General features: G+C 36.1%; 1 pseudogene; it reads right to left on the bottom strand.

Annotated features, from left to right (window-relative positions):
• Positions 1–11,202: 11,202 nt before the first annotated feature.
• Positions 11,203–12,099, bottom strand: LOC129685388 (mortality factor 4-like protein 1; annotated as a pseudogene).
• Between the last annotated feature and the right edge of the window lie 4,150 nt (positions 12,100–16,249).

Genomic DNA, 16,249 nt, shown 5'->3' on the forward strand with positions numbered 1-16,249 from the left:
TAAGTCTATATATTCAGGGCTGTGTAAATTTTCTTGATGAAAAAAAAACATTAAAAGTGGAAAACTTTAAAAAGTACTGTATGACCACAAGCATGAGAAATGCTTAAAGATACTTTATGATAATGCAAACTTAATTTTATCAAGGTCTGCACTGAGTAAAAGTAATTCAAGTGGAAATTCTTAACTTTCTGAACACTGTATCATTTCATAAGTTTTCAGTTTCACTACTAACAATGTTTTCAAAAGCTCAGTTTGAAGCAGCAAATAAGCTCCTCAAAAGCTCCATGGTTTCAGTTTCTACTCTACCTGAGGAACTAAAAGGAGGATGGATCAAAACATTCATAAGCTTCATGTTGGAGGGCAAAAGACAAAGGTAATGGGATACAAAGCCTAGAGGCTAAAAATATTCTTCAGTACTATAGACCTACAGGACATGTTGGAGGGATAGCTCAGTGAAAGGAACTTCAATATGTGTGAGGCCTTGGGGTAAAGCTCTACCACCATATACACAACAACATGTGTGTACATCCATGACACATGCACACACATACACGTACACACACACACGCATACTCATGCTCACACACACATATACACATACACACTCATTCACAATCATCTGTAACCCCACTTTTAAAAGATCAGATAGACTTGTGTGGCCTTTGTCAGTACCAGACACATATTTACTATGCAAAAATATTCAGGCAAAATACCCATACACATAAATAGTAAAACTAACAAACAAAACCCAGCTAGGTGGTGGTGGTGAACCTTTAGTTCTAGAACTTAAGAGGCGGAGGCAGGTGGATCTCTGTGAGTTCAAAGCCATCTTGGTCATAGCTTTGTCCTGTTCCAGGACAGCCAAGAATACACAGAGAAGCCTTGTCTCAAACAAAACAAAAACCACACTAAAAGCAAAAAATATTTGACTACTGTTTATCAAAGGTTTATAAATGTAGAGTCATATAATATATACCAAACATTCTCTCAGAAAAGTATATACTAAAATTTAAATTTCCTGGTGCAAAAGAAGAAATTACCCATAGGTGACAATCTGTAAGGAACAAAGAATTTGTTTAATCTACATAATATGAAAGACTATTTCAAGTGTGCCCTTAAAATGTGTTGAGTGCTAGTCTAAGCGTACTGATGTGCTAAATATTAGAGCCCACTGTTAATGATATGTAATCAAATAATAGCAATACAACATTACATACATAAAAAAGAACGAGGAAAACAAGGTAAACAAGAGAGAAGAATGGATATTCTTAATAGCCACAGGTGTTGAAAGGTGATAAAAAGGTAGTACCCATTATTGGTAAAAAAAAAAAAAAAAAAAAAAAAAAAAAAAAAGAAAAACCCATATATAAAAAAAAAAAAAAAAAAAAAAAAAAAAAGGTCAGGACAAACCCTTGACTAGACACTTCTTGTTTCTAGTGACACATTAGGAAATTAGATCCAAACTACAATAGATGCCTTTTTATATGATGGCTGAAGTACTACAAATGTTATGTCATATTTTTATATTGTAAAAAATGAATTTTAATATTATGATACAAGCTCATTTACCAATATATTTTATAGAAAGCCAAGTCTGCAAAATATAAATCTGGAGTCTACATTGGATCTCTGCATAAATCATAAATAATCCATGCCCACTTAATTTTATCTAATAAAAACATTATCTGATTATATTTGAATACAAGGGTCCTTCTAGGTATATGCCCCACCTGGCGTGAGTCATTCTCTCCGCCTTTGAGACTTTTATAATAGTTTCGCTGGATCAAAACAATTATTTAGAAGCAATCTCATAATTGAGCTTTTCTTGGATTTTAAAATTTAGCTAAATGTAAACAAGTTTTTTTATCCTAATATCAACAATTTATAAACATTACAAATTAAGGCAATTTCAGTAACAAAAACAGATTACCAGGTTGGGGAATTAGCATCACTGACTTTTGCTGGGCTTTCAACACTGACATATAATCACCACAAGCATCAGTGAAAAGGACTCACCACAGGACCAGAGAAATCTGGGGAATCAATCACTTCTGTGAATCCAGAAAGTTTGTGGGTTTTTTTGTTTTGTTTTTTAAACAGAATACTCCAGATAGTTTATGAAGTTAATTATTTAGGATATATGGAAACAATACAAAATCACTTTTCTTGTAAGTTAACTTCAATATTTTTCTTTGAAAGACTAAAAAAAAAAAAAAAAAAAAGGTATAGGGTATTTAAGAATAGAAGGGAAAAGAGGGGTGAATGTGTTCAAGATACACTATATTCCTGTGAATATAATCAAGATATACTATATGCATACTAAAACTGTCTAAAAATAAACATATTCTTTTAAAAAGTATAATTATATGAATCCGTCATCTGATTTTAAATGTCTATAGCAAAGTTCATATTGTTTAGTCCAACATGACTAAAATTCAATATGCTGAGATGTTACTCTAATCACCTTAATTACACAAAGTTGAGAAAAAGGGTCCTAAAAGTTGTAAAAGCCAGCACTATGCTGTTTCTTCACTAAAATCTAAAAAGTAACTTCTCTTATGAGTCTACTTTGTAAAGAATAATATAAATCTTTGTCTTTTATAATTTCATTGTTCACTATTATTATTAAATTTATAATTGGTGACTAGTCTTATTTTCGTTAGTCTGACACAATTTCAGACTCATAATCAATCTCAATTATTAACCCAAGTAAAGACTAGAGAGAAAAAACTGAAATCTATACAAAACATAAAATACGCTAGGTGTGTGTAGAATATATGTGTGTGCACTTGTGCCTTCCCCTAGAGCTCCCCACCTTAGTTTCTGAGACAGAATCTCATTAATCCTAGGACCTGCCGTTTGGGCTAGATGGCTGGCCATTGAGCCCAGGAGATTTGACTGTCTCCACCTCTCCAGCTAGGGCTACAGGTGACCACTGTATGCTCAGCTTTTATGTTGGTGCTGGGGATCAGAACTTAGGTAGGTTTTTGTTGTTGTTTCAAGACAAGGTTTCTCTGTGCAGCCTCTATGTAGACTCTGTGAGTCTAACTGTCCTCGACTCACTCTGTAGACCAGGCTGGCCTCAAACTCAAGAGATCTATCTGTCTCTGACTCCTGAGTGCTGGGATTACAGGTGTACACCACCGCACCTGGCTGAACTTAGGTAGGTCTTAATGTTTGCACATCAAACATTTTTATACACTGAGCCATCTTTAATACACCCCATTTTTTTCTTAAAAACAAGAGTCCATGTAACCGCTTGCCCATGTTTTTCCTGTCTATATTTTTAGTTATTTACAGTCAACAATAGTACAAAAATATGAGATAGAAAGCTTAAGTGTGCATTGGATGAGCAAAATGATGAAATCTCAGTCAAGGTAGGGATGGGAGGGAGTCTTCCTTTGTCCAAGAGACAAACACAACATGCTAACCACACATGTTACTTAGTAGCCATGTCTGGCTGTCACAACATCACAGTGGTTGTTCACACAGCTTTATTTTTATCTAATAACAGTTCTAAACTGCCAGAGTAATAATGCTGGCAGTTTAGGCAGGTCAAAGACAAGTTAGTAAAAAGGTAAAAGTTTTGACAATAATGAAAAAAAATCATATGCTAAGACTGGTAAATCCTTTGATGAGAACATATCTTGTATCCAAGCAGTATAGACAAGGAAAAAAATTATGTCCAAACTGAAAACATTACAGCCATAGAATAGGATGCATGCTTTGTTAAATTAGAAAATAAGTTGATTTAATGTATGTATATACTCATTTTTGTGTAGTGTGTAAACAGCTGGCTGAGTAGAGAATCAGCCTTCCGAATGGAAGAAAATGTTTGCCAGGAATGCATCTGTTAGCTGTATTAATACCTGGAATATATAACTTCAAAACACTAAAGAAAATAAAGCTCAACCAAGAAATGGGCTGAGGAGCTGAACAAAACTCTCAAGAGGAAACACAAATGTCCAATAAATAATTTTTAAAGTGGAAAATTACTACTCTGAGATTCCATTTCCCCCTTGTCAGAATGGCTATCATCAAGAAAACAATGGCAGCAACGCTGGAGAAGTGTAGAAGAAGAAGAACAGGTAGTCACTCTGGGAAGTATAAACTAGTGTGGCCATTGTGGATGTCAGTGTGGTGGCTTCTCAAAAAGAAGTTCCATAGGACTACACTGTAATTCACAGTAATAGAACCCCTAACTTAACACAGGGTCCTTTACAATATAACTACACAAATTCAGCACAAGGACATCCACCCAGTCTTTGTTTATGTATAAAAAAAAGCTTTGGTATTCTCTACAGTTGTGAATTTTTATAAAAATAACAATTTAGCATCTGGATGTAACATTGCATGTCTGAAACCTCAACACTTGAGAGGCAGAAGCAAGAGGAGCACTACACATTCTAGGCCGGCATGACCAACTCAGTGAGTTAGGCCTGCCTGGGCTACTTAACAAGACTCTGCCTACCAAAACAAATCAAAAAAAGAAAGGTTAAAAATTTATCAAAGCTAAACTGTTCACAAATACATAGATTCTGAGGAGAATCAATCCCTAATGAAGAACATCCATCCTTGACTCTTGCTGACCTTTATTATTATACTGTATGAGGACAAAAATGAAGCTGAACTTGCTAAAGTTAATGAAAGTCATGTTGGAGAAGTATTCTGATACCATGTACAGCATTAAGTAAGAACACAGAAGAGTTTTATCATTTAAAAACTACAGGCTAGTTGTGTGTGGTGGCTCACATGTTTAATCCAAGTACTCAGGAAGCAAAGACAGGCAAGATCTCTGTGAATTTGAAGTCATCCTGTTCTATATACCAACTTGCAGGCTAGCCAAGGACCTATCTTTAAAGCAAACAATAACAAAAACTATAGATAACTGACACAGATAACAACTATGGTTTTACAATAATATAAATAATGGTTTAAAGACAAGCCATTAGTTAAACAAGATGGTATAGACCTATTTCCTTCTACTGTAGCCTACTAAATAGAACTACGTAAAACTTAAAAAATATAAAAGTGGAAAGACAAGCTGGGCATGGTGGCGCATGCCTGTAGTCCCAGCACTTTGGGAGGCAGAAGCAGGTAGGTTGCATGAGTATGAGGCCAGCCTGGTCTACAAAGTGAGTCCAGGACAGTCAAGGCTACACAGAGAGAAACCTGTGTCAAAAACAAAAACAAAAACAAAAAAAAAAAGTAGCAAGTGGAAAGACAGATAATTTGCTGAGAATAAAATAAGTAGCAGGATACTAGACAATACCCATAGTTCTACAGAGGAAGACAATCCAGATTCACCTGAAACATGGCAAGAAAAAGATGATGATGTACATGTATTCCTACTGACATTAGCAAGCAAGCCTAACTGTCACTGGAGAGTGGAGATGCCTAGGAGACAGTAACAGCTAAAGAACACATTTTCTTTCCCTTCAGATCTCAGAAGGCAACCCTGCCCCTAGACCTAATAAGTAACAATAGGTAACCAAGTTGGTTTGGATGGCCTACGTTTTCTCTTTTCTTTCTTTGCTTTTCCTTCCTCCCTTCCTCCCTCCCTCCCTCCCTCCCTCCCTCCCTCCCTCCCTCCCTCCCTTTCTTCCTTCCTCTCCCTCTCCCTGAGATAAGAGTTCTCAGTGTAACATCTCTGCTGGTCCTGGACTCAACTGACCAGGCTGACATCGAACTCACAGAGCTCCATCTGCCTCTGACTCCCAAGTGTTGAAATTAAAGTACTTGCAGGCTATCAGAATACTTCTCCAACATGACTTTCATTAACTTTAGCAAGTTCAGCTTCATTTTTGTCCTCATACAGTATAATAATAAAGGTCAGCAAGAGTCAAGGATGCCACCATGCCTGGCTTGAAAGTGTTCTCTAGGGGCTGGAGAGATGGCCCAGTGGTTAAGAGCACTGTCTGCTCTTCCAAAGGATCCAGGTTTAATTACCAGCACCCACATGGCAGCTCACAACTGTCTGTAATGCCAGTTCCAAGGGATCTGACACCCTCACGCTAATGCACATAAAATAAAAATTAAATAAATTATTAAAAAAAAAAAAAAGAAAGAAAGAAAGTGTTCTCTATTGGCAGGTTGATCCAAAAAAAAAAAAAAAAAGAAGAAGAAGAAAAAAACCAAACTTGCCCAATAAGGCTTTTTTCCCCCCATTGGACAAATACCAGCTTGTCTTCCAGAGGCACCACATGCTAGCCCCAAAGAAACTGATTCCCGTTTTCAGCAGCTCCAGAAAGCACTAGTTAAACCAAGTTAAACAAATCAAAATAGTACAGCAAAAGCTAGAAAACTGACTATCATTAAAATAATAGCACGTGTCAGTAAGTTTGAAGCTACTTGTATATGAAACTGAAATATAGTGACTATCTGTTAACATAAAAGAGTAATAAGACCCGTGGTTTCCTAATAGTCAAAACACCTACAATCTTGTAGCTTTGTGAGAACAAGGTAAGAAAAATCACTACTTATCATCAACTGAGAAGAATCATGTGTTGAAATTTAACTAAGATGACATTTTGGGGCATAGAACTCAAGCCTAAACAACTTCTCTTCCCAAACAAAGCATTATAAAATGTTTTTCTATCAATTAGAAATTCTCTTGAAATAAATTAGGAAAATAAAAAGCTGAGGACGTGACTCGGTTGGTGTTTGTCTAGCATGTATAAAGCCCTGGGTTTGATCTCCAGCACCTAATAAAACTGGGTGTGATGGTGCATATCTGGAATACCAGCCATTCAAATTTAAGAGGAGGATAAGAAGTTCAATGTCATCTTTGGCTATACAATAAAATTTAGATTCACCTGGACTCCATGAGACCCTGGCCAAGAAAAGAAAAAGGCTTTGGCCAAAAAAACATGCTATCAAAAAAGATGTGAAAATAAAAAAAAATTAAAAAAAAGAAAGAAAGCTAAAATACACCGTAAGAATAATACACCACTCACTGGAATTCTGTCAGAACAGAAATAAACAGAAGTCAATGTCAATAATCTTGAATTCAAATCAACAGAATTTATAAAATACAAACAAAAGAAAAACAGACTGGGGAAAAAAATCAGTGAAGAGAAAAAAGATTCAAAGATTCAAAACATGTTAGAATGACAAAAAATTCAAAAGCCATATCATCAGAACTTTAGAAAGTAAAGCTAAAGAAGCACTCAAAGAATAGAGAAAATTTACTATTCAGGAAAACCATAAACCTATGACCAATTTTCATTAGAGTTAAAGTAAAAGAAGAGTAGAATTAACAGATCAATGGAGGATCTGAGTTTGACTCTGACTATATTTCCAAAACCCCTGCTACCTTCAAAGCAGAAAGTCTATTTATCAGTACAACGTAAAATATGTCACTTCATGTATAATATGACTTTATTACTTCCTTTATACTATGTGTATTAGGCGATGTATTATAAGCCTGCAGCAAATGGGTTTCAAAACTACAAAATCAAAAATACATAATATTTTAAGGCCATATTTTACAGCACAGTTGAGAGACCATTCAACATCTGTACACACAAAAAACACTTCATTGTTTAATAGTCATCACTTGCTACAATTTTAGCCCAAATACAAACAAAATCAGTAATACTCATTTAGCAAAAAATAAGTTCTAATTATATAGCCTTTAGAAGGAAGCACAATTATCACAGTCTGAATAATCAGGTATTTAAAAAATATATTCTATTATTTCATTTTATTTATAAACCAATTACCCCAAAATTCCACTTCATATTTTAGTGTTCTCTAAATAGATTTAAGTTTAGGATATATGACAAAAAGACCCACCTCACAAGAGCTCCTTTTCCTGAGTAAACTATACATAGATATAAACAAGTGTAGGCAAAAGATTTCAACACCTTAGAAATGAATAAAATATTATAATGATTTCACTAAAAAGGAAAAAAAAAAAAAAGCCCTGCAATAAAGTAATTTCTCAGAGGGGAAAAAACCCACCAATTTACAATCACAAAAATTTGGTCAGAATGATAATCCATGCAAAAGTTGACTTTTATTTCTGTTTAATAAATACTATATAATTGCAATGATACTTAAGTTTTGTTTAAAGACTGTAAGATTTAGTTTCTTTTTTTCTCATTTATTTTATTCACTTTACATCCTTCTAGCCTCTTTCTCCCCTCCCAATCCCCCTCTGTCTCCCCCACCCCAAGATTTATTTTCATATGTATTTTATTTTCATATTATCATCTCAAGCAACACACAACACATACTATTTACTCTGAAATTCTTATATTGTTATAAATTATTTTTATATATAGTCTTTTTACACTATCATTGGCTGCTGAATAAAAGTTCTCTTTAATAACCTAACATGAAATAAAATCCAATGCTGAAAAAAGAAAACAGGCTAAAACTAAGAAAAATCAACTTATTAATGTGTTTAAATGAACAGTTTTGACAAATAAAATAAGTGCTAACTACAAAAGAACTGAGATCTACATGAAAATATTAAGTTGCTTTAGGCAAATAAAATGCATCTAAAATTCTATAAAGGGAACAAAAAAGCATATAAAGGATATGCTCTCACTCAAGTGACCCAATAGCAACAACTAAGGAGCAATTATTAGGCAAATACAATGCAACAGGGTAAAGATACTAATAAGCCAACAACACTATAATTTCCACCACCAAGTGAATCGTCTTTACAGTGGACAACAAGTGTTTGTAAAATAATGTATTCAGAAAGAAATGTCCTAAAGTAAAGTCGGGGCAAAAAGCAACTACAAAATACTGACATTAAATAGAAACTGAATCAAATTCAGCCATGGAGACATACATTTGTAATCTTGGCACTTGAAAATTAGAGGGAAACAAGAGTTCAAGATTATCTGTGAGATTAGTTTAGTCGAAGCCTGGGCTACCTGAGACCTTATATCACTCACACTCATACACATATTCGCGTGCACATCCACACCCACCCGCGCACACACACAACTGTTTGGGTTAAGAAAAAATTTTAGCGTTAGATTAAGGGATAGCAAAGCATCATATATTAAGAAATGTTTATTTAAAATGTTGAATTGAAAGGCATGACATTCTTCTTTTTAATTACACTTTATTCACTTTCTATCCCCCCCTGAAGCTCCCTCCCTCCTCCCCTCTCAACCCTTCCCTCCTCTCCTCCCAATCCCACTCTTCCTCCCCCTTCTCCCCACATGACCCTCCCCAAGTCCACTGATAGGGAGGTCTTTTTTTTTTCATTATTAATTACACTTTATTCACTTTGTATCCTCCCGTGGTTCTCTTCCTCCTCCCATCCCAATCCCTCTCTTCCTCCACCCTCTGCATGCATGCCCCTCCCTAAGTCCACTGATAGGAGAGGTCTTCTTTTCCTTCCTTCTGATCCTAGTCTATTAGGTCTCATCAGGCTGCAGTATCTTCTTCTGTGGCCTGTTAATGCTGCTTCCCCTTCAGTGGGAGGTAGTTAAAGAGCAGGCCAATCAGTTCATGTCAGAGACAGTCCCTGTTCCTATTACAATAGAACCCACTTGGATACTGAACTGCCATGGGCTACATCTGTGAAGGGGTCTTAGGTTATCTCCATGCATGGTCCTTGGTTGGAGTATGAGTCTCAGGAATGACCCCTCTGCTCAGATTTTTTGGTTCTATTGCTCTCCTTGTGGAGTTCCTGTCCTCTCCAGATCTTACTGTTTCCCATTTCTTTCCTAAGATTCCCTGCACTTTGCCCAAAGGTTGGCCATAAGTCTCAGCATCTGCACTGATAGTCTGCAGGGCAGAGCCTTTCAGAGGCCCTCTGTAGCATGCTCCTAACTTGTTCCCTCTTTCTCCTTCTTCTGATGTCCATCCTCGTTGCCTTTCTGGATAGGAATTGGGCATTTTAGCCAGAGTCCTCCCTCTTGACTAGTTTCTTTAGGTGTAAAGATTTTAGTAGGTTTATCCTATATTATATGTCTATATGAGTGAATATATACCTTGTGTGTCTTTCTGCTTCTGGGATAGCTCACTCAGAATGCAGAGGGCTAATATCCAGTATATATAAAGAACTAAAAAAGTTAAAAGGCAACAAATCGAGTAAGCCAATTAAAAAATGGGGTACAGAGCTAAACAGAGAATTCTTGACAGAGTAATAGCAAATGGCAGAGAAACACATAAAGAAATGCTCAACGTCATTAGTCATCAGGAAAATGCAAATCAAAATGACCCTGATTCCACCTTACACCCATCAGAATGACCAAGATCAAAATCTCAAGTGACAACACATGCTGGAGAGGTTGTGGAGAAAGGGGAACCCTCCTCCACTGCTGGTGAAAATGTAAACTTGTACAACCACTCTGGAAATCATTCTGGCGCTTTCTTAGACAACTAGGAATAGTGCTTCCTCAAGATCCAGATATACCACTCCTAGGCATATATCCAAAATAGGGTCAAGTACACAGTAAGGACATTCGCTCAACTATGTTTGTAGCAGCTTTATTTTTAACAGCCAGAATCTGGAAACAATCCAGATGCCCCTCAACTGAGGAATGGATACAGAAATTGTGGTACATCTACACAATGGAATATTACTCAGCAATAAAAAAAATAAGGAAATCTTGCAGGTAAATAGTGGGAATTGAAAAAAAAATCATCTTTTTTTTTTTTAAAGAAAAACATTTATTGAAGATCTGAACAACAATTCCTACAAGAGTGACTTTTCCATAAAACTGTAGCTACATAATGCATTGTATCCATCATGTTAAAGGCTGTATTAGACACAAATACAAAAACCATGAAAAAAGCTGCTATTCATCAACAATAGAGCAAAGATAAAATGCCTAAGGAACAACAAGGACGACTTGCAAAGGATGGGCTCTTTCAGCAACTTTAAGAAGAGAAAAAAAAAGAGCACAGACGGATGAGTGTTAAGCTATACACTGTGAAGTGAACCTTTGGAATTAGGAATCAGAGCAGTAACGTATCATAGAAGTGTGCAGTGTCAAAGGAACAGAACAGCAGTAGACAAAGGCAGCTTTGTCAACTAGACAATAAAACACTGTATAGCATGTCTTTCTGATGTCCATCACTGAATACACTGGTAGAGACTTTGAAATGAAAAAAGAAATTTTAAAAAAGTAGTACCTCCTTTATTTGTTTAAATCAAACAGAAAACAAGCATCAATTCTGTTATACACTAATGGTCTTCAGAGCACATTATTTGTACAAGAGAAAGCCTCAGAACCAGCCTTTTACAGAGATCCAAGAATGAGAGAAAATACCCCTCTCACATGGCTTTCTGATGTGATACTCAATAGGAGGCACTTCCTAATTACGGGCACTGAACAAAGCTGCAGAATTCTTTGTCAGGTACTTGAGGAAATGAAATCCTGAGGACAGCTCAGTAATAAAACAAGACTTCTCATCTAGGTGTGTAGGCTAACATTGTTCTAATATGCACAAATAATATCAGTAAATGTGGCATCCCATATGCCTGAGACTTGGATGCATAAGAACTTTAGCATACTGCAGTCTCAAATTTGTGGGATAGCTGAGCGTCCAGCATTGCATTGAAATACGTCTTATCCCTACCACAAGCTCATTAACAGCATGTTCTTTTATTATGTGTTTCCTACAGATCTCTTAAAGTTTGCATAATCCTTCAAAACGGAATCCACATTCTTCTTGGAAGGAAGATTTAACAGCTGCTTCAGGAATCTTTCCTTACCTCTACTCATGAATGTTTCTTCATGCACTACTGTAGGATTTTCTTCCTAGAAGGCTGAGGTGTCTCACTGGTTGACAACATCTCCATCTCAGGGTGTTTTCTGCTTGCTCCTTTTTGTTTCATGTCAACATTTTCCTGTTGCAAACCAGTTGCCTTCTTTCCTGGAGCATATTGTTCCTGATCAGCCTTTTGACATTCTTGTTGTTTCTGCAAGTTGGTATTTTAGTATTCTACTTTCTAGAACCCTGAATTTTTATTCCTATCACTACTATGGATAAAATATTTCACTTGTTTGTCCTTAAATGGCAACCTATATATACTCTGCTTTACAAAGAAGAGGTCCATGAAAGCACAGCACTCATTCACCCTACATAGAAGTTAGGCTTTGGGTCCTACTTGGGTGTCATTTATAACGCCAACTTTCCCTTCTCCTACTGCCCCTACTTTCTGCCACAACCCCAACAAGTCACTGTTTTACTTTTAATAAGCTAGAAAAATATCTTTGTTAGTTTATTAATAACATCTTTTCAAAAGACAGCTTTAGAAACTACCACTATCACTACCACTGATAGCTATCACAAAATGTATTTTGAGTGGTTTGTTATGTGTTATTCCGTCAATAGTATAAAGTCTTCACTAACATTTAGCAAATCTACAGCACTTAAAGCATTGCACTATAATGGAGTGGGACCAGACCATGCCTTTCTTCTTAAAAAAGCCTGGATCTGGGAATAAAACCCACAAATGCTGACAGCAACTCCTATGTTCTAACCACCAGATACCATTTTTCTCCAGAACAACAAACCACATACATGGCATTCAAAACACTCTTTATTTTTACCAACATTATAATTATATTTCATAGTAAGTTATAATTGAATTGGTGTCCTTTAAGTTTCAAATTATTTTTGATACTCTGGTGACAAACACCTAAAAACACAAATAAAACATGGGATTTCTACTTTATAAAACAGCTTTTTAGGATATCTCAATGTGAGTTTCACATGAGAATGATAGAAAAAAATGCTTGTAGTTTACTGACTAAAGCTCAGCCACTATGAACCTGTATACTTGTATAGATATGGTTTTCTAATCACACATTACTCATTCTCCTCTTTGCTTCTCCACAAAAACAAACTGGTGTGAACATGAGAAACCAACTAAAAAATGCCTCAGGGGAAAAAATGTGACTATCATCTTAGAAATGCAGACAAATCTCCTTATTCTTTATACTCAAACTATATAAGATAATACACAATAAACAAAATATCTATTTTTAGTACAAGTATAGGAAACTGCTAATTAATAAAAAAATTTGATTAACACAAACTGTGGGGCTGGAGAGATGGCTGTGCTAAAACCACTGTTCCTCTTCCAGAGGACCTGGGTTCATTTCCCAACACCCACATGGTAAGTTAAAACTATCCATAACTCCAGTTCCAGGGGATCCAACACCCTCTTCTGGCCTCCATAGGCACCAGTCATTTATGTGGTGCACACACACACACACACACACACACACACACACACACACACACACGTGTGTATGTGTGTGTGTGTGTATACATATATATATATATGTATATGTGTATATGTGTACACATAACACAGGCAAAACACTCAAATATGTACATTGAAAACCTTATATACACACACACATATATACACACATATATGTATGTATGTATATAAATATGTATATGTGTATATATGTACACATAACACAGGCAAAACACTCAAATATGTACATTGAAAACCTTAAGAACTTTAAAAAGATGAATTTTAAAGTGTGTGAATTATATCTCAATAAGGCTATTAGAAAAAAATAAATGCGATCCATGCATGTATAAATACTTATTGAACGTGTGAACATAAAACAGGAATAAAAACATAGCAAAACTATATGATTAGATAGTACGTAGAAAATCAAATTGGTGTAAGGTCTCAAAACACCAAATCATTACTTATGAAACAAATGTACTTGTATATAAAATATGAGGATAAATCCTCAAGAGAAATGAAAACTTATGTACAAATAAAAATTAGTTTGTGAATGTCTCCTAACAGCGTAACTTCTAATAGTAACAAAGTAGAAACAAACCAAATACCTATCAAATGCTGAATGTTAACATACCCTATAAGTCTATAGGATAAAATATTATTTCATCATAAAAAGAAATGAGATAGCAAATTCTACAACATGATTAGCCATAAAAGCATCATATTACATGACAGAGAAAGAACATATTAACCTCATTTATATGAAATCTATAGCCAAGTCTATAGAGTCTACACAGTCTATAAAAGTGTTTATTATTGTTTAGAAGCTGGAAATTTTATGAGAAAAACAGGGAGTAACTGCTAACAAATCCAGTTTCATTTTATGTTATGAAAATATTCTAAAAATGATACAATTACAGAAACCTGTGAACTAACATGTACAAAATGATAAGTATTATTCTATACAATTCCACTTATATGAAGTACCTACAGCTCAGATTCTGGAGACAGAAAGTAGGATGACAGTCACTAGGGCAAGGAGAGAGGACAATGGAGATGGAGTGCTTAATGGATACAGTTTTAGTTTAGGATGATGGTGATGGTTGTTCAAAGTAAATGCCATTGAAATATTTGCTTAAAATGGTTAAGATAGCCCAATTCTTGTATGTACAAATTGCCACAATTTAAAAAACAAACAAAATCCCTCTATTATTTAAAAAGGTGAATTGTACAACAATCCCCGGCTCCCACTTAGCCATCTTCTCTTCTTCACTGGTACTGTGTGGACTGAAAGTCAGAAGCAGGCAGTACTAACAAAATGTAGTGCTTCAACTGCTGGGGTCTAAGGTCTCAGCTTTGACCACCTACTAACACCTATTAGCTTGGTCCACTCCACAGCAACACTGACCTGGATGCCACTGTCCCCATTCTAACCACTGCAGACAACATGGAGGAACAGGGCAGTTAAGGGGCTGTCCCAGGCCCCACAACCTAAAGGGCAGAGAGAGAAAGGGTCCTGCACTTTACCATTCAAGCCCAAGACTAGGTTTGTAAAGCAGTTTTAGGCTCAGCAAAAGTGAGGGGAAGGCACAGAGATTTCCTATATGCCCTTCTGTCAATGAGGCTACTTAATAAAAATAAATAATATTTAATGTATGAGGAGACATGTTTATAAAATTTAGGCTAGTATAAGTGTTACTTCAGTGAGTAAATTCCAAGTCTGCAATCATAAAGGCTCTGGGGCTCTGCTATAGCCTCTAGATAGCATAGAATGAGTCACCAGATGTGCCAGGCCAGGACACTAGTCTTGACCTGTTCACTACCCTTACACAACATTCCAGCCTGAGGAATTTCCTCTCTTCCTGTGACTTTCATGTCTATGAGCTGATGACTCCAAATGTGTACCCACAAATGAAAAGCAACATCTGCTCCCTTTATTTATGAATACCATCTGTTGGTATAATATTCTTGTAAAATGTATATAATTTACCCTCGTTCATTCAAATGCTGATTTCTCTACCCCCATCTGGTTTCAATCCAGACATTGCATTGTGATGCTTATTCTAACCATCACCTGTCTCAAGTTTGTATAAACATGCCATCATTTGTTCTCTATATTGTCAATTAAGCATCCAGGCAATGCTGAGCAATGGAGAGAATAGAGTGAGACATCCTGGTCTGGAGTGGAGAAGGAAGTGAGTAGGAGGAGTCGGAGAGGAGAGACCAGCAAGCGAGGATCTGAACCATGAGGAGAGATGAACCGGACCTAAGATATAACTAAAAGCTAGTATAATGTGGGAAATCTGACTAGGAGGAAGCTATGTGGGCTTGGAGATTTAGAAGGAAGTAACTATTGCCCAGCATTGTGCTCTAGGTTAATTAAATAAATCCTAGTCTCTATGTGGTGATTTAGGTATACAGCTGGTTTAGGAATAACCACTGTTTAACTAAGAGATAAATCAATAATAAATATTAATAACCCACAACATCCATTAGATATATGCTCTAGGGGGCTGGAAAGATGGCTCAGAGGCTAAGAACACTGGCTGCTCTTCCAGGGGTCACGAGTTCAGTTCCCAGCAACCACATGGTGGCTCGCAATCATCAAAAATGAAATCAGGTGCCCTCTTCTGGCGTGCGGGTGTACATGCAAATACACATTGTATACATAATAAATAAATATTTAAAAAAAAAAGATATATGCTCTAAGGTAAAGGATCGCTAACAAGCGCACACACAAGAGTCAGTGAAACCTGGGAGATGCTACTTGCTAACAGTCTAGTATCAGTGAATCAAACTTTGAGGTTTTACTTCCTTGATTTTAAAATGAGTCTAGCATTGATTACCACACAGAAGTACTCACCAGATTAAACCAGGAAAGCACTTATAGGGTAGGCATACAAACATTTCTCACTTCATGCTCACTCCCTTCCTGGATGAACTTCCTCTTTAGTTTGACCTTCAAGGCATCTATATATTTTCCTACTCTATAAACTCACTATTCTTATTTTGCTTCCTATACTGCTCCTCAAATTCTGCCAACTTGCATCTCTGACC

Source organism: Psammomys obesus, unplaced genomic scaffold (assembly GCF_907164565.1).
Source record: "Psammomys obesus unplaced genomic scaffold, mPsaObe1.curated_primary_1811, whole genome shotgun sequence".
Taxonomy (NCBI): Eukaryota; Metazoa; Chordata; class Mammalia; order Rodentia; family Muridae; genus Psammomys; species Psammomys obesus.